This window comes from Protopterus annectens, chromosome 3.part1 (assembly GCF_019279795.1).
Source record: "Protopterus annectens isolate FY-2018-M chromosome 3.part1, PAN1.0, whole genome shotgun sequence".
Lineage (NCBI taxonomy): Eukaryota > Metazoa > Chordata > Ceratodontiformes > Protopteridae > Protopterus > Protopterus annectens.
Window position 1 is genome coordinate 1,905,673,725 of NC_056732.1, and position 24,024 is coordinate 1,905,697,748.

Below are 24,024 nucleotides of genomic sequence, written 5' to 3' on the forward strand. Positions count from 1 at the left end.
CATCATATGATACAACGTACAATGCTATTTATATTATAATATGATACAACATCCAATGTTATTTATATCATAATATGATTCAACATCCAATGTTATTTATATCATAATATGATACAATATCCAATGCTGTTTATGTCACAATTATCTTTCATTTTTCTTATTAGCCCACTTTTCTTCCTCTTCTTCCTCTAAAAAATTTGAAGGAAAACTCTATTTTTAACAATGATTAAAATATTTTATTCCTAGCTTTTGAAACAAAATGTAAAATATGAAACAGATTCCAATGATACTTTTGAATCTCCATTCATCTGACACACCTTAAAATGATTCTTATTCGGATAAATTAAAGTAGAGGGGGCAGTACATTCATCCAGCAAATAAGCTACCACTCCTGGGTGTGAACACTGGCTCAAGGTGGTTTGGCTACTGTTGATCTAACACCCTGATCCCATACCTACATAGGAAAAATGAAATTGATACCATTACAGATGCCAATAACAACTTTTACATTCTGACCAACAGACTTACACTACTTATCTCAGGAATAACTTAACAAACTTCCCAAAATGAAAGTTCCTTCCATGGCATTGTAATACTTAAAATGTTAAAGTAAAGCAATTTTGTTTCACATCCCTCTCTCTACTATTGGAGCATTCTTCATCAGCCACAAAATGTCACCATCAGCCACATTCTGTGTTCGGGTCTATATTGCGGTGTCAAAATGCTGTAACATTGGACACCTGAACGCCAACAAGTATTCAGCAAAATTCACTTCTGCGATTTGCTGAATACTTGTCAAGTAAATAAGTACTTGTCCTGCAATGCAACGGAACTAATTGTATCTAAACCAAACCCACCCATGTGGGAGGCTATGCCCTCCACACTCCTCCTAACTAAATATACCAACTCCGAGATCGCACTACAGTGGAGAAAAGGGCAACATTGTGTAGTTGACCAACTACATCTTTGCCCTTGAAGTATTCAGCAAATCACAGAAGTGAATTTCGCTGAATACTTGTCGGCGTTCAGGTGTTCGATGTTATGGAGTTTCAATGCCGTAATATAGACCCCTGTGCCCACACCAATGAGTACTCAGTAAAAGGTGGCCAAAGTGGTCTCATTTGCTACCTCTGTTACTATATTCACTACTTCTAGGACAGTCGGTTTAGACTTTGATTTTCATTTTCTCGTAATTGTTTTTTTGGCAGCCACCAGGATTAAACTCAGCATGGCCTTACTATGTCTAGTCAATTCTGATTCTGTATCATAAACAAATAAACTATTTGCTCACCAAGTATTTCTGTTAGAGTAATCTGCAAGGAATTTTTAAAGTCTGCCAACTCATTATACTTCCAAAATTATACTCTCAATTGCCTCTTTCTTCTCCATCACACCTCAAAAATTTGCAATCTACCTGAGGAAAAATTCTTTGGAGTCTGCTTGGGGTATAAAAATACCTATGTGAACTGTTCAAAGCAAAGATCCTAAATCTTCTAGACTTTTATGCATATTTGGGAGCCATAAATGTATCACTTGACTGTTTCTTTTGTGAATTGCTTATCCATTCTCTCTTCCCAATCCTTTCTAACCTCCTCTGATTGATTCCTATAGTTATCATCCAATACTTTATATGCCATACTAAGTATCCCTTTATTAACAGCAGATTCTGTTCTAGCCTGTACTAAAAACCCTCCCAGTGCTGATCTTTCACTTAACCCCCCCCCCTATTTCTTTCTCTTTGCCTGTACTCTGATACCCATCCTTAATAGGGAGGGCAATCTCTAGTCTGCAGTCCAAATTAATTATTCTCCTTTTCTTCTCTAATTATTTGCACCCAGTATCTTGGTTCCTTTGCATGTTTTCTCCAGTAAATTTTAGTCCCCTCTTGTCTATTCTTGGTAACCTTGATTTCAGCAGAATCTCCTTTCTCCATCACCATGTTGGCTTAGTTCTTAGAAAACTTTCTGTTACTATTTGAATATTCTCCATAAGGATCTGCATTCAAATCCCAGTCTCTGCTTATTTCTCACCCCCCCCCGCCTCGTTTCATCATCATCCCTTTCCACTTTGAATTATAGGTTTATGGTGTGCTATGTATAAGATCATTCTCTGTGTAGCTCTGAAACACCCCTTCAAATTGGGTAATCCCAAACCACCTTGTTCTAGTGAAAGGATCAGCCTAACTCACCTGACTCTTGCCCTCTTCCCCTCCAGGATAAATCCTTCAACTCTTTATTAATTGCTATCCACAACTTCTCCTCTGGTTGATAAAAAACATGCCATATCCATAAACAGACCTTCCAATTTCTCAGTTTTTGTATTATCTTTAGTTTAGTGTCTTATCACACATCCTTAGCTGACAAAACAGAATCATTTTATTCCATACTCCTAAGTACTTTATTTTATCATGTCCCCATAAATATGGGTATTACAAAATCAATCTGTGTATGGGTACATAGTTTACAGCTACTGCCTTTCTTTTATCTTCATTAATTTTGTATCCTGAAAAGACTTAAAACTGAGAACGTTCCCCAACACTGAAATGTCTTTTCTGGGTTTATCAGGTATAAAACAGTATCATTTGCAAATAAAGACTTTTTTCTTGACTACCATACCAATTATATCCTTTAATTTCTGTGTCTCTTATTTTCTTTAGCAATGGTTCTAAATATAATACAAATAACATAGGGGAAATAGGACACCCTGCCTGGTTCCTCTGCTCAAACCAAACTTATCAGAGGAACTCCCCACTTTAATCTTCACCTCTGATCTCTCATATATCCTGCAAATCACCCTTATACTTTTATCATTGTCCTACTCATAAAATCTCAGATTGCACTGTCAAATGCTTTCTCTGCATCAAGATCCACCAAGTGGTATTTGCTTACATTCTGCTTCTGTTTGGATCATCATCATTCTATTAGTGTTGCCAAATGTTTGCCATCCCTCCACAAAACCACTTTGATCTATATCTATCAATTTTGGCACCACCTTTGTCATTCTTTTAGCCATTATGGACACAAACACTTTATAACCATAGTTTAGAATCAAAATGGGATTACATGAAGCTGGATCTGATCAGTCTTTACCCTCTTTATGTACCACAGCCACAACTGCTGTTTTCTAGGATGTTGATGCTTCTCCTCCTTTTAAGATACTGTTAAAAAATCTTCCAGATCTTTATCACCTTCTTCACTCCTAGCTTCCAAACTTCTAAAGGAGTACCATCTATGCCTGGGAACTTTCCTGTAGATTGGTGATATATCACCATTTTTATCTCATCTTCTTCAGTCCTAACTGTTAGTAATTCAGCTCCATCTCCCTCTAACAGTGGCATACTTAATTCTTCCATAAACATTTATACTTTTTTCTTGATTTCTACATTTCTCTGCTTCATACAGATTTTCACATGTTGAAAATATTTCTAATACCTCTACAGGATCTCTGGTTGTTTTCCTTGATAAAGACTCCATAAGCTTCACAAAACCCCTTTCTACTTCCTGTCCCTAAGCTTGGCAAAAACCCTTTCTACTTTCTGTTGCCTGAGCCATTGTGCTAAAAGTGTTTATGCTCTGGAGTTATTAAAAAACAGTTCCTTAACAGCAGTCTTTCTAAACTCATGCATATTATCAAAGTAATCTCTTATTTTATCACTCTGCAATTGTGCTGCTTCTTGCTCTATGAAATCCCCCCTATTATGCAAAACTTTAACCTTTGTCAGTCCTTCTACATAATTATTGTTATCAGAAAAAAGTAACAGCCAAGCGTGAGCAGGTACAAACCCTTTTATGCCAGGTCAAATAAAGCAGGATCCAAACTCGTAAAAAGAAATATTTAATCCACAAACAACTGACAGAGAGATAAGCGCTTTCACAGTGATGCTTCTTCAGATCTATGACAAACACTAAAACTGCTTTCACCATATATACTGTTCCCAATCAGTGGCAAGCAATTAGTAAAACATTCCAAAGAATTTTAAAGAGACAAGAACTGTTGCAATAAAAATACATGGAATAAAATGCAAAGAATCAAATGTATATAACATTCAAAAAGCATGTGTGAAAATCTTATATAAAAAAGCATGTTTTAGGAACATCTATAAAAACAAATATAGACAAAATAAAAACAAGTGTGCTCTTAAGACATATTAAAACAGTAGGTTCACTTAATATTCCTTCTCTGCCTTAATTTGGGTCTAATTGAGGCCCTTTCATTCAGGCCACATCCTTTATCTGCTTTTAGTAATATGATCCATTCTGTTTCTTTGCCCTCTGTATAGACTTTAATATCCCCACCTCTTGGATTAGGAGTAATCACAGCCAGTACCTTAAATAAAAATACATGATGTGTATTGTTCATCATAACATGTTTGGCCAAAGCGTTATGTATTGTGCCCTTTCTCATATGGTAAACATGTTCCCTCATTCGATCCCTCAGTGGGCAGTTAGTCTTCCCAACGTAGAATGAGGAACATGTTTGACAGACAGCTAAATAAATAACATGTTGTGTCATACAGTTAGCCTCTGCAGATATATAAAAACTTTTCTGTAGGTCTGGATGGAAGAAATGGGGAGTGCTATCTATATAAGAGCAAAAATTGCAATGTCCGCAGAGCTTAGTACATCCTTCCTTCCTATCTCTAAAACTAGGTGTGGGGTAACATAACTTCCTTTTTAAATTGTTTTTATTATTATACAAGAACCCTGGTTGCTCACCAACTATCAGTTTAAGGTCATCATTCACATGTAGGATTTCCCAATGTTTTCTAATAATTTCTCTGATTTCTAAATGGTCTGACGAAAAATATGTAATAAATTTAACATATTGTGATCGTTCAATATGACTATTTGGGACTGTTATAGATTTATGCGGTCCAAAATAAGGTTCACCCTTAGTATGTCTTAGTTCATGTATATCATTCAGGTGTGTGTTTATCTCCCTAATGCCATAACCCCTAGTAGATAACCTGTCTTTAAGGCCATTTAGTTCAGTTTCAAAGCCATCATCTAGAGGATTCAGCCTTGATGCTCTGATTGCTTGGCCTCCCATGATATTTCTGAAAACATGGGGTGGGTGCATACTAGATCTAAGCAGTAAAGTATTGCTATGGCAGCTCTTCCGAAATACACCTGTATTTATAAGATTGTTATTAAGTCTTTCAATATACATGTCTAAAACGTCAATCCTATACAGTGAATGTTTCATGGTAAATTTGAGACAAGTTGTTAAATTATTCATGATGGTAAGCATACTATGAAGTTGGTCTAGTGAGCCCTTCCACAAAACAAATAAATCATCAACAAAGCGTCGATAGAAAATGACATGCTGTTTAAACATCTCTTCACAAAATAGTATGTGCTCCTCCCAGTAGGCCAGGAACATGCTGGCGTAGCTATTGGCACATGGTGTGCCCATAGCTACGCCATCCCTCTGTTTGTAAATGCTGTCATGGAACATAAAAAGATTATTTTCCAGGACTAACTCTAGGAACTGCACAATTAGATCGATGGTTACAGAAGGGTAATCACTACGTTCTTTTAAGTAATCTGCAACATATGTCAAGCCCAACTCATTCGGTATTACCGTGAAAAGGGACTGTATATCAAACGTGACAAAAATGTAGTCCAGTGTAATCATTAAATCTTTGGTACAATCATATAAGTCAATTAAAAACTGTTTGGAGTCCCTTAAAACTACCTTGTTGTTGTTTAAAACAGATCTAAGATGCTTCTCAATATATACAGACAGATGCTCTGTCACCCAACCTCGACCTGAAACTATTGGTCTCATAGGAGGATTATCCGAGTCCTTGTGTATTTTTGGGAGACCGTGTATGACTGGTATAGTTGGAGAAGGGATAGTGAGATATCCATATAGATCTTTATCTATTAATTGACCCATGTAAATATCTTTTATAGTATCTTGTACATATTTAATAGTATGCTCTATGTAATGAACTGAGACTTGCTCATAAAATACATCATTTAACATAGATACCATCCTATCAGTGTAGTCAGATGAATCCATGACAACTATTTTGCCACCCTGGTCAGCGGGTCTGAGAATGATGTTTGGATCATCCTGTAACTTCTTGAGACTTTTTCTTTCACTATATGTGAGATTGTCTCTCCTATAGCGTGATTTATTATCTGTTCTGTTATCATAATAACTATGTAGTTCTTCCTCAGTGAGTTTTAGGTAGGCTTCAACTAATGGATGATTACTGGGTATAAATTTGCTCAAATTCTTAAACTTAAACTCTAAATTACTATTGGTAGAATCTTTGTATATAAGTTTTAGCATAACATTCCTACAGAATAGCCTGAGGTCCATAACAGTATCAGTCAACTGACTCTGACATCTAGGGATGAAACTTAGACCTTTATTCAATAGTAGGATTTCATCTTTGGTTAAAATAGTGTTGGAAATATTGTGGACTAGCGTTTGCCTGTCCACATTTTCCTCAGAGTCTTCTGAGGTGTGTATTCTTCCGAAAATTTCCTCTTCTGTCTTCCTCTGCTCATTGAACGGGAACGATATATGTTCTTCTCCGTTCTCACTGGCAGGGGAAAAGACAACTGAGGGTGTTCATTAGAGTCAGAGCCTAGCAGAGCAGAGCGGGGTAGTTGTTTTCGGTCTAACTACAGACTCACTATTATGCTGTGATTGCATAGATTGGTTAGTTTTACCCTTAACAACCCGTACCTCCGGGTAAAGATTAGCATTTGTATTTACAGCAGTATGCACTAGATGTATAACATCTGTGGAATCATTGCTATGATCAGTAGTTGGAATACTATCATGTGCATTAGAAATGTCAACATGTCTCTCACTAGTGCATTCAGGTTGACAAGCTCTATCAGTCTCCATTACAATGGCAACACTATTAGTATTTGCTGTTTTCTCTAATGAGTTAACATTATTAACAGAACTCCTGTTAGCTGCCTTATCCTGCATTACTACTCCAAAATTAGTAGCAGTTCTAACAGTAGGTAAATTGTGACATCATTAGAATTATATCTAGGCCACATAAAGACATGGCCTTTTCAAAATCATTAGTGTCTCTCAAAACTTTATGGCGTTTCTGCTGTAAAAGCTTCGTTAAAGCTGACACACTATCCAAAATATTCTCAAACAATGGAGATGTAATTCGGTTGAAAGTCTTTAAACAAAACACGCTGTTTTTCTGTGATATCGTCAGTTAACTTAGACTCTTCTGGTCTAAAAAAGTCAATCAAGAGCCTTAAGTAATTGCGACTCACCTCCATGTTTAGTCGCTGCCATTGAGCTAAAAGCTCCGGGTAATCCTTGCCTTGACTAGGCATGGTGAAAACACGAAGTCCCCTTGGTATAATGTTACGATCCAGGCACAGTTGAAAATGCATCCTCTGGGTTTGTAGCCATTTTAATTTAATAAAACTCTTTTCAGTCGCTTCAAGTAGCGCATACAACCTGTCTGAATCAACGTTCTCCCCCATGGGATTACCCATGGTTGTTTCATTCTCGAGGAACCAGGAAGTAGTGTTAGTTCCTCTGAGATACTGCTGAAATCTCTTCTCAAGTGCATCGTTCCTAGCAGCCTCATTCCCACGATGTTCATCTCTGGGGACGTAATCTAACTCGATGTTAGCCATTGAAGTATGTGATACTTCCTGCCCCTGTACACAAGAATTAATTCAATAAAAGTTTTCTTAGACAGTCTAAACTTGTGTCAGGTTAGCGCTTAAGCCGTATAGGAGGAATATAATCAGAAAAAAGTAACAGCCAAGCGTGAGCAGGTACAAACCCTTTTATGCCAGGTCAAATAAAGCAGGATCCAAACTTGTAAAAAGAAATATTTAATCCAATCCCTTCGGGAAAAACAAGGTTACCCCTAGCTACCATATAGGTGGCAATCCACTGAGCACAGAAGAAGTCATCAGGGATCTGGGGACCCAGGTTGACAGTAGCCTTTCGTTTGACACTCATGTTGCTAAAGTAGTTAGGAAAACCTTCTACGTTGCCCACCTGATCATGAAGGGATTCACATCTAGATCAAGGGAGGTCATCGTCCCCCTGTACTCATCACTCATTAGACCTATGATTGAGTACAATGCCCCATTCGGAATGTATCTGACCCGACACCTGCAGCAGCTGGAAAGGCCCCAAAGTTCCTCACCAAAAGGATAAAGGGTCTCAAAAATATGTCTTATGCTGCCGACTGAAAGAACTCCAGCTCTATTCAGTCTCATACTTGCTCAGAGGTGACCTGTGCCTGACATATAAGGCCATGTCAAACCCTGATTTGATGAATATGCTTCACCTCAAAAAATCTAGATCCCTCAGAACCACAAGGCGGAGACTTAAACCTTGACACGGTTATTAATAGAACGTGCTGGAGGGACAGATTCATCATCCAGAGACTCCCTATGCTGTGGAACAAAATCCCGGTACATGTGAGGCAGAGCACCTCGCTGGCCTTGTCCAAGAGGAATCTTGACCAATGGATGGGGGATCGCAGATATACCCCAGGGATTACTTCAGTGTCACTGCTTGACAGAGGCACAACAAAATAATAGGCATAGTTTTATTCAAACTAAAGGGGTGGCGAAAGCCAAATAACTATGGGCTAGGCTTATAAATGCCCTTGGGCAGATAGCCTAGTATGAACCTATGAACCTATTGTTCATCATAACATGTTTGGCCAAAGCGTTATGTATTGTGCCCTTTCTCATATGGTAAACATGTTCCCTCATTCGATCCCTCAGTGGGCGGTTAGTCTTCCCAACGTAGAATGAGGAACATGTTTGACAGACAGCTAAATAAATAACATGTTGTGTCATACAGTTAGCCTCTGCAGATATATAAAAACTTTTCTGTAGGTCTGGATGGAAGAAATGGGGAGTGCTATCTATAAGAGCAAAAATTGCAATGTCCGCAGGGCTTAGTACATCCTTCCTTCCTATCTCTAAAACTAGGTGTGGGGTACATAACTTCCTTCCTCATTTTCAAACATGTTATGATGAACAATACACATCATGTATTTTTATTTAAGGTACTGGAGGTGATTACTCCTAATCCAAGAGGTGGGGATATTAAAGTCTATACAGAGGGCAAAGAAACAGAATGGATCATATTACTAAAAGCAGATAAAGGATGTGGCCTGAATGAAAGGGCCTCAATTAGACCCAAATTAAGGCAGAGAAGGAATATTAAGTGAACCTACTGTTTTAATATGTCTTAAGAGCACACTTGTTTTTATTTTGTCTATATTTGTTTTTATAGATGTTCCTAAAACATGCTTTTTTATATAAGATTTTCACACATACTTTTTGAATGTTATATACATTTGATTCTTTGCATTTTATTCCATGTATTTTTATTGCAACAGTTCTTGTCTCTTTAAAATTCTTTGGAATGTTTTACTAATTGCTTGCCACTGATTGGGAACAGTATATATGGTGAAAGCAGTTTTAGTGTTTGTCATAGATCTGAAGAAGCATCACTGCGAAAGCGCTTATCTCTCTGTCAGTTGTTTGTGGATTAAATATTTCTTTTTACAAGTTTGGATCCTGCTTTATTTGACCTGGCATAAAAGGGTTTGTACCTGCTCACGCTTGGCTGTTACTTTTTTCTGATTATATTCCTCCTATACGGCTTAAGCGCTAACCTGATACAAGTTTAGACTGTCTAAGAAAACTTTTATTGAATTAATTCTTGTGTACAGGGGCAGGAAGTATCACATACTTCAATGGCTAACATCGAGTTAGATTACGTCCCCAGAGATGAACATCATGGGAACGAGGCTGCTAGGAACGATGCACTTGAGAAGAGATTTCAGCAGTATCTCAGAGGAACTAACACTACTTCCTGGTTCCTCGAGAATGAAACAACCATGGGTAATCCCGTGGGGGAGAACGTTGATTCAGACAGGTTGTATGCGCTACTTGAAGCGACTGAAAAGAGTTTTATTAAATTAAAATGGCTACAAACCCAGAGGATGCATTTTCAACTGTGCCTGGATCGTAACATTATACCAAGGGGACTTTGTGTTTTCACCATGCCTAGTCAAGGCAAGGATTACCCGGAGCTTTTAGCTCAATGGCAGTGACTAAACATGGAGGTGAGTCGCAATTACTTAAGGCTCTTGATTGACTTTTTTAGACCAAAACAGTCTAAGTTAACTGACGATATCACAGAAAAACAGCGTGTTTTGTTTAAAGACTTTCCAACCCGAATTACATCTCCATTGTTTGAGAATATGTTGGATAGTGTGTCAGCTTTCGAACAGAAGCTTTTACAGCAGAAACGCCATAAAGTTTTGAGAGACACTAATGATTTTGAAAAAGGCCATGTCTTTATGTGGCCTAGATATAATTCTAATGATGTCACGAATTTACCTACTGTTAGAACTGCTACTAATTTTGGAGTAGTAATGCAGGATAAGGCAGCTAACAGGAGTTCTGTTAATAATGTTAACTCATTAGAGAAAACAGCAAATACTAATAGTGTTGCCATTGTAATGGAGACTGATAGAGCTTGTCAACCTGAATGCACTAGTGAGAGACATGTTGACATTTCTAATGCACATGATAGTATTCCAACTACTGATCATAGCAATGATTCCACAGATGTTATACATCTAGTGCATACTGCTGTAAATACAAATGCTAATCTTTACCCGGAAGTACGGGTTGTTAAGGGCAAAACTAACCAATCACAAAATAAATCTATGCAATCACAGCATAATAGTGAGTCTGTAGTTAGACCGAAAACAACTACCCCGCAATTAGGCTCTGACTCTAATGAACACCCTCAGTTGTCTTTTCCCCTGCCAGTAAGAACGGAGAAGAACATGTATCGTTCCCGTTCAATGAGCAGAGGTAGACAGAAGAGGAAATGTTCGGAAGAATACATACCTCAGAAGACCCTGTGGAAAATGTGGACAGGCAAACACTAGTCCACAATATTTCCAACACTATTTTAACCAAAGATGAAATCCTGCTATTGAATAAAGGTCTAAGTTTCATCCCTAGATGTCAGAGTCAGTTGACTGATACTGTTATGGACCTCAGGCTATTCTGTAGGAATGTTATGCTAAAACTTATATACAAAGATTCTACCAATAGTAATTTAGAGTTTAAGTTTAAGAATTTGAGCGAATTTATACCCAGTAATCATCCATTAGTTGAAGCCTACCTAAAACTCACTGAGGAAGAACTACATAGTTATTATGATAACAGAACAGATAATAAATCACGCTATAGGAGAGACAATCTCACATATAGTGAAAGAAAAGTCTCAAGAAGTTACAGGATGATCCGAACATCATTCTCAGACCCGCTGACAAGGGTGGCAAAATAGTTGTCATGGATTCATCTGACTACACTGATAGGATGGTATCTATGTTAAATGATGTATTTTATGAGCAAGTCTCAGTTCATTACATAGAGCATACTATTAAATATGTACAAGATACTATAAAAGATATTTACATGGGTCAATTAATAGATAAAGATCTATATGGATATCTCACTATCCCTTCTCCGACTATACCAGTCATACATGGTCTCCCAAAATACACAAGGACTCGGATAATCCTCCTATGAGACCAATAGTTTCAGGTCGAGGTTGGGTGACAGAGCATCTGTCTGTATATATTGAGAAGCATCTTAGATCTGTTTTAAACAACAACAAGGTAGTTTTAAGGGACTCCAAACAGTTTTAATTGACTTATATGACTGTACCAAAGATTTAATGATTACACTGGACTACATTTTTGTCACGATTGATATACAGTCCCTTTTCACGGTAATACCGAATGAGTTGGGCTTGACATATGTTGCAGATTACTTAAAAGAACATAGTGATTACCCTTCTGTAACCATCAATCTAATTGTGCAGTTCCTAGAGTTAGTCCTGGAAAATAATCTTTTTATGTTCCATGACAGCATTTACAAACAGAGGGATGGCGTAGCTATGGGCACACCATGTGCCAATAGCTATGCCAACATGTTCCTGGCCTACTGGGAGGAGCACATACTATTTTGTGAAGAGATGTTTAAACAGCATGTCATTTTCTATCGACGCTTTGTTGATGATTTATTTGTTTTGTGGAAGGGCTCACTATACCAACTTCATAGTATGCTTACATCATGAATAATTTGACAACTTGTCTCAAATTTACCATGAAACATTCACTATATAGGATTGACTTTTTAGACATGTATATTGAAAGACTTCATAACAATCTTATAAATACAGGTGTATTTTGGAAGAGCTGCCATAGCAATACTTTACTGCTTAGATATAGTATGCACCCACCCCATGTTTTCAGAAATATCATGAGAGGCCAAGCAATCAGAGCATCAAGGCTGAATCCTCTAGATGATGGCTTTGAAACTGAACTAAATGGCCTTAAAGACAGGTTATCTACTACGGGTTATGGCATTAGGGAGATAAACACACACCTGAATGATATCCATGAACTAAGACATACTAAGGGTGAACCTTATTTTGGACCGCATAAATCTATAACAGTCCCAAATAATCATATTGAACGATCACAATATGTTAAATTTATTACATATTTTCACAGACCATTTAGAAATCAGAGAAATTATTAGAAAACATTGGGAAATCCTACATGTGAAGGATGACCTTAAACTGATAGTTGGTGAGCAACCAGGGTTCTTGTATAAGAATAAAAACAATTTAAAAAGGAAGTTATGTTACCCCACACCTAGTTTTAGAGATAGGAAGGAAGGATGTACTAAGCCCATGGACATCGCAATTTTTGCTCTTATATAGATAGCACTCCCCATTTCTTCCATCCAGACCTACAGAAAAGTTTTTATATATCTGCAGAGGCTAACTGCATGACACAACATGTTATTTATTTAGCTGTCTGTCAAACATGTTCCTCATTCTACGTTGGGAAGACTAACCGCCCACTGAGGAATCGAATGAGGGAACATGTTTACCATATGAGAAAGGGCACAATACATAACGCTTTGGCCAAACATGTTATGATGAACAATACACATCATGTATTTTTATTTAAGGTACTGGAGGTGATTACTCCTAATCCAAGAGGTGGGGATATTAAAGTCTATACAGAGGGCAAAGAAACAGAATGGATCATATTACTAAAAGCAGATAAAGGATGTGGCCTGAATGAAAGGGCCTCAATTAGACCCAAATTAAGGCAGAGAAGGAATATTAAGTGAACCTACTGTTTTAATATGTCTTAAGAGCACACTTGTTTTTATTTTGTCTATATTTGTTTTTATAGATGTTCCTAAAACATGCTTTTTTATATAAGATTTTCACACATGCTTTTTGAATGTTATATACATTTGATTCTTTGCATTTTATTCCATGTATTTTTATTGCAACAGTTCTTGTCTCTTTAAAATTCTTTGGAATGTTTTACTAATTGCTTGCCACTGATTGGGAACAGTATATATGGTGAAAGCAGTTTTAGTGTTTGTCATAGATCTGAAGAAGCATCACTGCAAAAGCGCTTATCTCTCTGTCAGTTGTTTGTGGATTAAATATTTCTTTTTACAAGTTTGGATCCTGCTTTATTTGACCTGGCATAAAAGGGTTTGTACCTGCTCACGCTTGGCTGTTACTTTTTTCTGATTATATTCCTCCTATATGGCTTAAGCGCTAACCTGACACAAGTTTAGACTGTCTAAGAAAACTATAATTATTGTTAGGTCTTAATCATATCTCCTTTTCTGTTACATCCACCCTATTTTTAAACTCAACTTTAATTTTATCCCTAGCTATATTTTCAGAAGAAATTTTTATCTTCCATAATAACTCCTGAATAATGTCCAATACCCATTCCTTAAATTCCTCTCTTTTGGACAGATAGGTGGGGAAGTGCCAGGGTCTCATTTTTCTTTCATTACACTGCATTTTTATTTAGTTATTCTTGGAGCATGATCTGAAATAGTAATTGGATGCATATCAAAACTTTCAATTAAATGTACATATTCTTGTGACTCATAACTTGTGTCTAGCCTAGCCCATTTTTTTTACCTTGGGAAATAATATGCAAATACTCATACTACTGTATTCACATCTTCCATACCAAATAAGTTCATAAATTTCTTCAAAAATCTACCCTCTTTTGTTACATTTTCCCTTCTAGGACTCCCAGATACATCCTCACTGTTGCAAATCAAATTCCAGTCTCCACCTATAAATAATATTTCCTGCTGAAAGCCGATCGTTTCTTCCAGAATTTTCAAAAGACCAAGACAAACTGTGGAAAAACAGATAATGAAGTAGGCAGCCAACAATACCACAGATCCAGATAAAAGGAACACTCCTCTTTATTCAATTAAGCACTTTCATCAGACTCCACTGACTTCATCAGACTACAAATACAAAGTGCAAAACACTGCTTAAATAACCCAAACCCAAAAATGATGGAAGAGCCATTAGTTCTAATGAAGTCCTTGTTCAATACAGAAGTTTAAAGGACAAAAGTACTTAACACAGTTTTAATAATAAACTGCTTCTCTGATTTACTCATTGGCATTCTGTGGCGTTCCTTAGTTGTACAGAATATTTCTTTGGTTAATGAAAGAAAAGAAATCAGTAAAGAAGAACAAAGACAAATTTAGTCTGATTTTAGCTAAATATATATTAAATGTAATGTTTAAATGGAGAGATTTACAGATGAACAAGGTGATTTATGGAGCCTAGGAAGATAACACTATAACAATGGAGGAGTTTCTGAAAATGATACATACAGGGAATTTGTAAAAAGGGGTAAAGGGTGAGACTGAAATTTGTCACTTGTAATCAGTACTCCACCCCGTTAACAATTTCAAATAAATAAATATGAAGGGTAAATAAAATGAATGAATTAAACTTAATATTCAACTAATATAAAAAAACTGAAGAAATTCAAGCAACATTAAGTAAATTTAAGGCTGAGTGAGCTCAATGCATAGACAGATTAAAGTACAGTTTGTATAAAATAATGGATTAAGAGCAGCTAAGAGTTTTTTTGGAGAAAGAATACAAAATCTAGCTATTCATTGTTATTAAATGTGTGATGAAAGGTACATGAAAGCCGAACATTAATAGAGGCCACTTTCTATGGTCAGCACAAATACAAAATATTAACAGTTACATGCATTTGTTTCAGAAAAATAACAGTGATGTTGGTGGAGCAACAAGTCTATGTAACTGCAAAAGGAAAAATATACAAGATTTTTGTTGACATACACTGAAATACATAAGGTGATAAAAGGGACGGAGGTTGGTTGTGGGGTACTTATCAAACATTTTCATCACTGATCATAACATAATGCTAACAATTTTGCAATTGTATGGTTTTTGGGGACAATTACAATGACAATTAAAATACTACTTTGGTCACTTGATATTTAAATGTTTACTAAGGAAAACAAATCAGACTGTGTAATGTATTAAAGTAAGGTTGAACTATAAGACCATGTTATTATTTGGGCTGACAATGAACACAACAGTAGTAGAATTCAAATGTCACTTAAAGGTACGGCACGGAGAATAAAAGAAACATAGTGATACCTTCAGCTCCATATCATAGAGGGATGGAGCCGGGACTGATACAAAGACAGCACACATGCAACAGGGGGAGCCAGGGATGGGAGGGGAATGTGTGCCAAGTGTTGGGAGGAACATGGGGTTCTGCTTACAAACTGAAGTATGTATTCTGTCATATGTGGTGATGCACAATTACTTCACATAGATGCTCCATGCTGGATAGGATTTTCCTACCCCACATATATAAAACTCCCCACCCTTAGGCTGCACAACTGATGTTAAACCACACCTGGCCTGAATGCAGACAAATGGTCTCACAAAGAAGATGCTGTAAAGGCACTCCTTCCCTGAAGAGGGGTTCCAATTGTCATTATGGTATCTCAGAACTTCACTCATCCACAGGAGTGGAATGTAAGAAAGGAGGGGTTCACAACAGGATTCATGGGGGGCAAATTAGAGCCTCAGTACTGGAGGACACAGTGTTCCAAAAAGAGAAAGTCTGATGATACATGTGTGCTTTTCATACAGAGAAAATATAATGTTCATTATCAAGGAAGATGAAAGCATATCCCAAAAGAACCAAAAAGTTTCAATAAGTGCTGAGCAGAATGGAATTCAGTTAAACAGGAGGAAGTGTAAATGATTCTGGGGTAAGACAATAAATGATCAGTCAGCTTTACCACAAAGAACATACACATTTTGGTGATAATGTTTGGGGGATGGGATCTGACATTGGTTGGGAAAAGGTACAGGAACAAATAAAAAGGATAGCTAGGATGTGGAACACTTACAGGATGCCTTAGAAGAAAACAAAAATTTGCCTGATTAAATCATTCATTCTAGGGAAGACAGGCTATTATGGGCAAATGTATCCATTACCAGAACAAGTCCTATAACTACAGTAGAGCACTTGTGAAATTCTCCAAATGGATTCACTATGAGGACACTAGTCCACTAACAACATGAATTGCCATTAAGACAAGCTGGTCCTTACACACAAATTGAGAAGGCTGGAGCAAGTTAGTTTGCAGAATATACCGCAGGATTTGTGTGCATATTCCATTCTCCAAATGGAATTCATGGCCATCTGTGCAATAAGAGAGGAAGAAAGGGTGGATACGTGGGAGGTATGTTTTTTCTGACATTTTTTACCACACAAACACTATATATCTATATCTATATTTATCTACATCTGTATCTATCTATCTATATATATATATATATATATATATATATATATATATATATATATATATATATATATATATATATATAGATATATCTATATACACATGATGCAGTAACTGAAAACACCTTCTTCATTCCTCTTTCTTCCCTAATATTTGTGATTCTGATTTGCCCACTTACACAGGCCAGTGGAGTTTTTGTTTTCTATAAGCAGAGGCTTGGTACTTTTATAGATTTCATCAATTATTGTTGTTTGTTTGTTTATTTAAGAATATGCATTCTGAGTGAAAATCTCCTGGTTAATTTATATACCAATTCTTATTAATGAGTTTCTATAGCAAAGTCATTACACTCTGTCAGCTTTCTTTTATTAACCTGAATAACATTTTCTTTTTGTTAAACGCTACAAAACAGGTTTTTGATGCTTTTCAGTTGGAGATTTTCAAGACTATCATGCAAAGCAAATGAATACCTGTAAAAGGAAACTGCAATTAAATGGCCAGTGGTTTTGAAGCAGCAAGATGAAATGCAAATGAATGACATTCAATGATAAAAGTTTTTATTAAGGGTTTGTATCAGCCTGAATCAGTACTAAAGTGTGAGAACCACACTGTTTAAAGCACAGAACATATCACTGATAGTTAATCTAGCTAGATTACAACTGTTGCAGGTGAGTAGAAGTACAATTATTATTAGTTATTATTATTATTATTACTGCTAAAGTGGGTCAGGAATAATATTTTTTGTTACACAGGATTGTACTGTGCTGATAAATTATTATATCGCTATGTAGCACTATTGGTTTCACTATCACCTCCCATAGGCTGAAATTGGAGAGCCTTAACCAATCACATATCTCACAGCCTGAAATTAGTGAGTGTTGCTATTCACCTTTCCCATAAGCTGAAAGCTGGATAGCACAGAACAGACCATTATGCTGGTGGTGTCCTTTTATTTCTCTGTCTCAGTGAAAAGATTAGGCTGGGGGAGTCTGGCCAAGTAGTATTAGCAGTTTCTGATCAGTTAGACTGCCTATACAAGAATCCTTGGAGAGGTCTAAAAAACTTGCTAAAGCAGTACGACTTTGGAGTGAACCCTCATTCAGCAACTTAGCCATTTTAAAGGTGCACAAAAGAAACACTGAAACAGGTGACAGATAAAGTACAGTTTTGTACCTACCATAAATGTAGATGTCCGATAGACATGCAACTGCAGTCATAACATGTGGGGTTGTCCTGCCTCAGGCAGCCCTCGGTCGGCCGGATTCCAAAGTCTGGGTCCGATGTCGGCTGATGTCGCATTTCTCTCCGACGTCAGAGTGGCTGGAGTACATAAACATCAGCCGACGCCATCTTCTTCAGTGTTTCTTGCCCCAGATGCCAGGTGCCCTCCAAGGAAGGCTGTAATCAAATTGGAAGACAAAAACAGGATTCCAGAACAATAAATGATCAATAAAAAACAAATACACCATAACAGAAAACCCCAGCTTAGAGAAACAGGGATAGGAAAGGGTCCTAGGCATAGAGGTGTATGGAGGGAGGGAAAATCCGACTGCAGTTGCATGTCTATCGGACATCTACATTTATGGTAGGTACAAAACTTTACTATGTCCTTCAAGAATGCAACTGCAGTCATAACATGTGGGTAGAATACCATAGCTTAGCTGGGGGAGGAGGTATACTCTAGGGAAAAGATGGTGTGGCAATCAAACCCTGCAGGACTGCCGAAGCAAAGCCTGCTCTGGATCTGGAGTATAGAGGGAGATTGTAGTGTTTGGAGAATGTATGCACGGAGCTCCATGTAGCAGCTTCTAGAATGTCCTTAGTAGGCACCCCTCTTAAGAATGCTGTAGAGGTGGCTGTAGCTCTTGTGGAATGTGGTCTGACATTGGCTGGAACAGTCTTTCCATGAAAGGAATAACAAAATCTGATGCAATGTCCAATCCATTTTGAAATTCTCTGTTTTGAAATTGCTTTTCCTTGGACTGCAGGGGCGTAAGCTACAAAAAGTTGTTCAGACTTCCTACTGGCCTTGGTTCTGTCCAGGTAGTATCGAAGTTGTCTGTGAATGTCCAAGGTATGTAACAGTCTTTCCCCCTTATTCTCAGGATTGGGAAAGAAAGCAGGCAAATGAATAGCTTGATTCAAAGAAACCCTAGATACCACCTTTGGCATAAAGGTAGGGTTGGTCCTTAATGAAACCCTGTCTCTGTGAAAAATTATGAACGGTGGTATTGCCATTAGGGCCTGTAGTTCCGAAACCCTTCTTGCTGAGGTAATTGCCAACAGGAAAGCTGTCTTCCATGAGAGAAATTGCAAGTCAACTGAAGCTGCTGGCTCAAAAGGAGGTAGAGTCAGTTTTTCTAGGACAAAATTGAGGTCCCAGGCTGGCACTGGGGCCTTTCTTGGTGGCTTGATGTTCTTGATTCCCTGAGGAATTGCCTTAGCAAAGGATGTGAAAAGACTGGAGGATCAGTGTTATATCTAGCTGAAATAGCTGATGCATGTATCTTTATGGAAGAATATGAGAGGCCGTTCTTTAGCATATCCGCCAAATATTCCAAGATGAGTGGGATGTTCAACAATGAGGCATCATGCCCTTGCTGGTATTCCAATTGCTGAATCTTTTCCATTTTGCTAAGTAAACCTTTCTGGTGGATGGTCTTGAGCCTCTGTTAGTATCCGCTGTACTTCCTTGGAGAGAGATAGGTTGAGGTTATTTATGGGATCTCCCATGCTGTTAGCTGCAGTGTCTGAAGGTTTGGATGCACTGTGTTGAGATTGTGTTGAGTCAAAAGTAGAGGCCATTGGGGAAGGGCCCACCTCCTGGTGTGACATATGCTCCTTAGTAGTGGGTACCAGTGTTGTCTTGGCCAGTCCAGAGCTATTATGATTCCCTTGGGTCTCTGCTTTGATCTTTAGTAGTACTGAGGTCATCAGTGGCAGAGGTGGGAATGCATATATTGTTAGGAAATTCCAGTTGAATGAGAGAGCATCTATTTTCCAAGCTTTTGGATGGTATGTCCTTGTGCAGAATTTTGTAGATGATGGTTGAGGTGAGAGGCAAATAGGTCTACTTCTGGCCTGCCCCATGTCGAAGTGAGTTGTGTGAAGATCTTCGGATGTAACCTCCACTCATGTGGATCTGTGAAATTCCTGCTTAGGCTGTCCGCCAGCACATTGTCTTTGCCTGGAACAAACTGGGATTGTAAGTGGATGTTTAGGCTCAGTGATTTCTCCCAAAGATGCATTGTTAGTCTGCAAAGGGGGTAAGAGTGGGTGCCCCCTTGCTTGTTTATATACTACATCACAGTGGTGTTGTCTGTCCGTATCAGTAAATGGCCTTGTTGAAGTTGTTGTTGAAAGGCCTCGATGGCATGCATTACTGCCAGCATTTCTTTTTGATTTATATGCAGATGTGTTTCCTTTTGAGACCATTGTCCTTGTATACACCTGCCTTCCATGTGTGCCCCCCATCCAAGGTCCGAGGCGTCTGTGGTCATGGTCTGTGTTATCTGTGGTTTTTTGAATGACATACCTGTGTTGGCCTGGCTCACCGAGGCCCACCATAGGAATTCCTTTTGTAGGCATGGAATGAGCGGTATGGTTGTCTCCAAGTTGTTGCTGTGCTGAGACCAAATGCTTTTTAGGTACCATTGAAGCTTTCTCATGTGTAGTCTTGCTAATGGAACCAGGAGAATGCAGGATGCCATGTAACCCAGGACCTGTAGGAATCTCCTTGCAGTCATCTGGGTGAGTTTTGCTAAACCTTTGAAGTAATGAGTTAACTTCTCTTGCTTGTCTTCTGTCAGGTAAGCCATTTGAGAGGCTGTGTCTAATTTGGCTCCTAAGAAGATTATTTGCTGGGATGGCTGCAGTCTTGACTTTTGAAAGTTGACTGTGTATCCCAGAGCTTGAAGTAATCGTATGACATAGTCCAAGTTTTTTGTCAACATCAATTTGTTGTCCGCTTGTATGAGGCAGTCGTCCAGGTACGGGTAAATTTGTATCCCTTGGAGCCTGCAATGAGCAATTACTGAAGACAGGCATTTTGTGAATACTCTGGGCACAGTAGATAAGCCAAATGGCAATGCTGAGAATTGATAATGCTCTGGCCCTGCAAGAAATCTGAGGTATCTTCTGCAGCTGTGTCTGATAGGGACATGCAGGTATGCCTCCTTGAGGTCCAGAGTAATCAGCCAAGACCCCTTGCCCAGCATGGGAAGGAGTTGCTGTAGAGTCAGCATTTTGAACTTTGGTACTATGAGAAAAGTGTTTAATGCGGACAAATCCAGTATTGGTCTCCATTGAGTTTCTTTTCTTGGAACAAGGAACAGTCTTGAGTAAAACCCTGGCCTTGTTCTTGTTGTGGAACTCTTTCTATTGCTTTCATTTGAGTCAGCAGAGATTTGCTTGATAGCCTCTGCCCTCTATGTTTGTGGTAGGTTTGGCATGCCTTGTTTTCTTGGTAAGGTATGAAAATGGAACCTGTAGCCTCGGTCTATAATGTCCAAAATCCATTTGTCCTTTGTCAGTCTGTGCCAATTTTCTGCAAACAGAGATAATTTCCCGCCCAAGGGAGCTTCTATTTGTTCCCTGGTAGGCGGAAGTAGAGGAAAGTCATTGAGATTGTGGCTGTGGGGCAGGAGAAACCCCTGCGTCACTTCTTTGGTTTCCTGACTGCCATTGTCGTCCCCTGTAAGGACCTCTGTATTGGCCTCTTCCTCGTCCACGTCTATTTTTACCCCTTTGAAACTTTTCGGGATTAGGAAAGGACCAGTTTTTTGAAGGCCAATTCCTACTGAATCTGGGGGGTTGAACCTGGAGGAAATCTTTCACCGTCTGAACTGATTTTGCTTTTTCCTCGATGGTCTTTAACACATCCTTAGCATTAGCACCAAAAAGCTTGTTCTTTTCCAAAGGTGCATCCAGAAGTTTTGCCTTTACATGATCTGGTAGAGGTTGATCTTTTAACCATGCATGTCTACGAATGACTGCCCTGTCATAGCTGCCCTACATGAAGCTTCCAGTGCATCATATCCACACTGCAGGAAGTGATTGCTTACTTGCTGAGTGTTATGTACTGCTTCCTGCAAAGCCTTCCTGTCTAAAGGATCAGGAGTGGCCAATGTTTTTTGTAAATCTTCTAATAGGAAATCCTGATATTGTAACATATGAAAAAGGCAATTCAAGGCTCTCATGGATAAGGTAGTGGATGTGTAAACCTTTTTGCCCCATCTCTCTAATGACCTAGCTTCCCTGTTGGAGGGCAAGGATTTTTAAGAGGTAGAAGCTGAAACTCCTTTAGGCCCCTGAGAAATAGTTTCCAAATCAGCAGTATGGGCCCTGAATAAATGGGAATGAGTTTCTGGGACCCTGTAATACCTGTCTGGCTTGGCTGTAGCAGGAGGAAGACAGTCAGGGGTAACACTAGAGTCAGAATATAAATCATCCAAAACATCAAGAACAGGAGGAATAGCTAAGGGCCTGTGCTGGGGCTTCTTAAGGAAAGTCCGAAGGCATTTTCTGGAATCAGAATATTCCTGGCCTTGCCACTTGAAATGTTCCCTCATGGTATGCAGTACTTCCCCAAAAGAAATATCCTCAGGCGGGGAGGCCGAGGGGATGGAATCCTCTGCATCCGAGCCCTCATAGGTCTGGAAGAGCTCTTCCTGGCTATCAGAGTGGACAGAGCCCTCAGAGTCTTCATCTGACGGAATAGGGTCAGAGGGTTCAACCCGGGGCCTTTTATCAGAAGGAGGTTGGGATCCTCTCTCAGGATGGGCCTGTGACCCTCTAATCATAGAAATTAAATCAGCAGCCATAGACATAATTTGTGTCTCTGGAGTAGGCTGAGGAAAGGTTTTAGTAGTAAGATGCTTTGATTTGCTGGCTGCCTTAGCCCTGGTGTAGGCCTTAATAGACATGGCCATAGGAGGCCTGGCAGCTCCACGTGCAGGAGTGACCTTGTCTACAGCAATGGTCTCAGGCATTTCCTCGGTTTCGGTATCCGGAGGAAAATCAGTAACTGGCGTCGGAGTGATATCTGGAATCGGAGTCGTCGGTAATGTGGTGACTTCGGTTCAGAGCGGTGGAGAGACCGTCTCAGAGGGAACCGGAGCACCCGCGGTAGGTTCTGGAGTGGAGTCGGTGGTAGACGCGGGCCGAGGATGTCGGTCCCGGTCTTTTCGTTTCTTGGGAGTTTGTGATGTCGGAAGATCCGACGGCATTGTGTAAGCGAATTTATCACCGAAAAAATCTTCTGCGAACTCCGCCCGGCGCCTGAGAGTGCACTTGTTGAAGCGAGCACAGGCTACACAGGCCGAGACGTCTTGGTCTGGACCAAGGCAAGGAAGACAGTAAGAGTGGAAATCCTTATGAGGTATTTGTTTACCACAAGAAAGACAATTGTTAACTTTTTCAGTAATTTCTGACATCGGCTGAGGCAAGAAAAGGTCCCCAACGGGTACTTAGCTTTTGATGACTTCAGAATCGAAGAATACAGGAGCTGACCGACCGGCACTTGCGAACTGCTTCGCACCGTACGGGCAAGAAAGACTGAAGAAGATGGCGTCGGCTGATGCTTATGTACTCCAGCCGCTCTGACGTCGGAGAGAAATGCGACATCAGCCGACGTCGGACCCAGACTTTGGAATCCGGCCGACCGAGGGCTGCCTGAGGCAGGACAACCCCACATGTTATGACTGCAGTTGCATTCTTGAAGGACATCCTATTTATGTTCTTCCTGAACTAACATGTCATGTCAGTATAGAAACCTTCACTGTTATTTAGCGTTTAAAAAATTTTGCATGGGCTCTGCATTACCTTATCCATGTAGGGAAAGTACACAGCTATCTGAAAGTGTTTGCCCTAATTCCTCTTCATAGGTTCATAGATTGGTACTAGGCTATTGGCCCTAGGACCTATACAAGCCTAGCCATAACAATTCCCTGGATATTTCTACCCACAATATTTACTTCCCTAGACCCCTGTCTAGCAGGGCGACTGATGTGATCCCTGGGGTGAATTTCTTATCTCTCATCCAATCATGAAGGGTCCCTTTTAAAAGGGCCAAAGAGGCGCTCTGCTTGACATGTATGGGCAGTCTATTTCAGAATCTGCGGAGTCTCTGGGTCAGGAACCTATCCCTCCAGCATGTTTTGTTCATTGTGATGACAAGGTTTAGATCTCTGGAGTGTGTGGCTCTGACGGGATTGGGATTTCTTTAAGTGGAGCATGTCCAACAGCTCAAGGTTTGACACGGTCTTGTATGTTAAGCAGAGATCGCCTCTGAGTAGACGATATG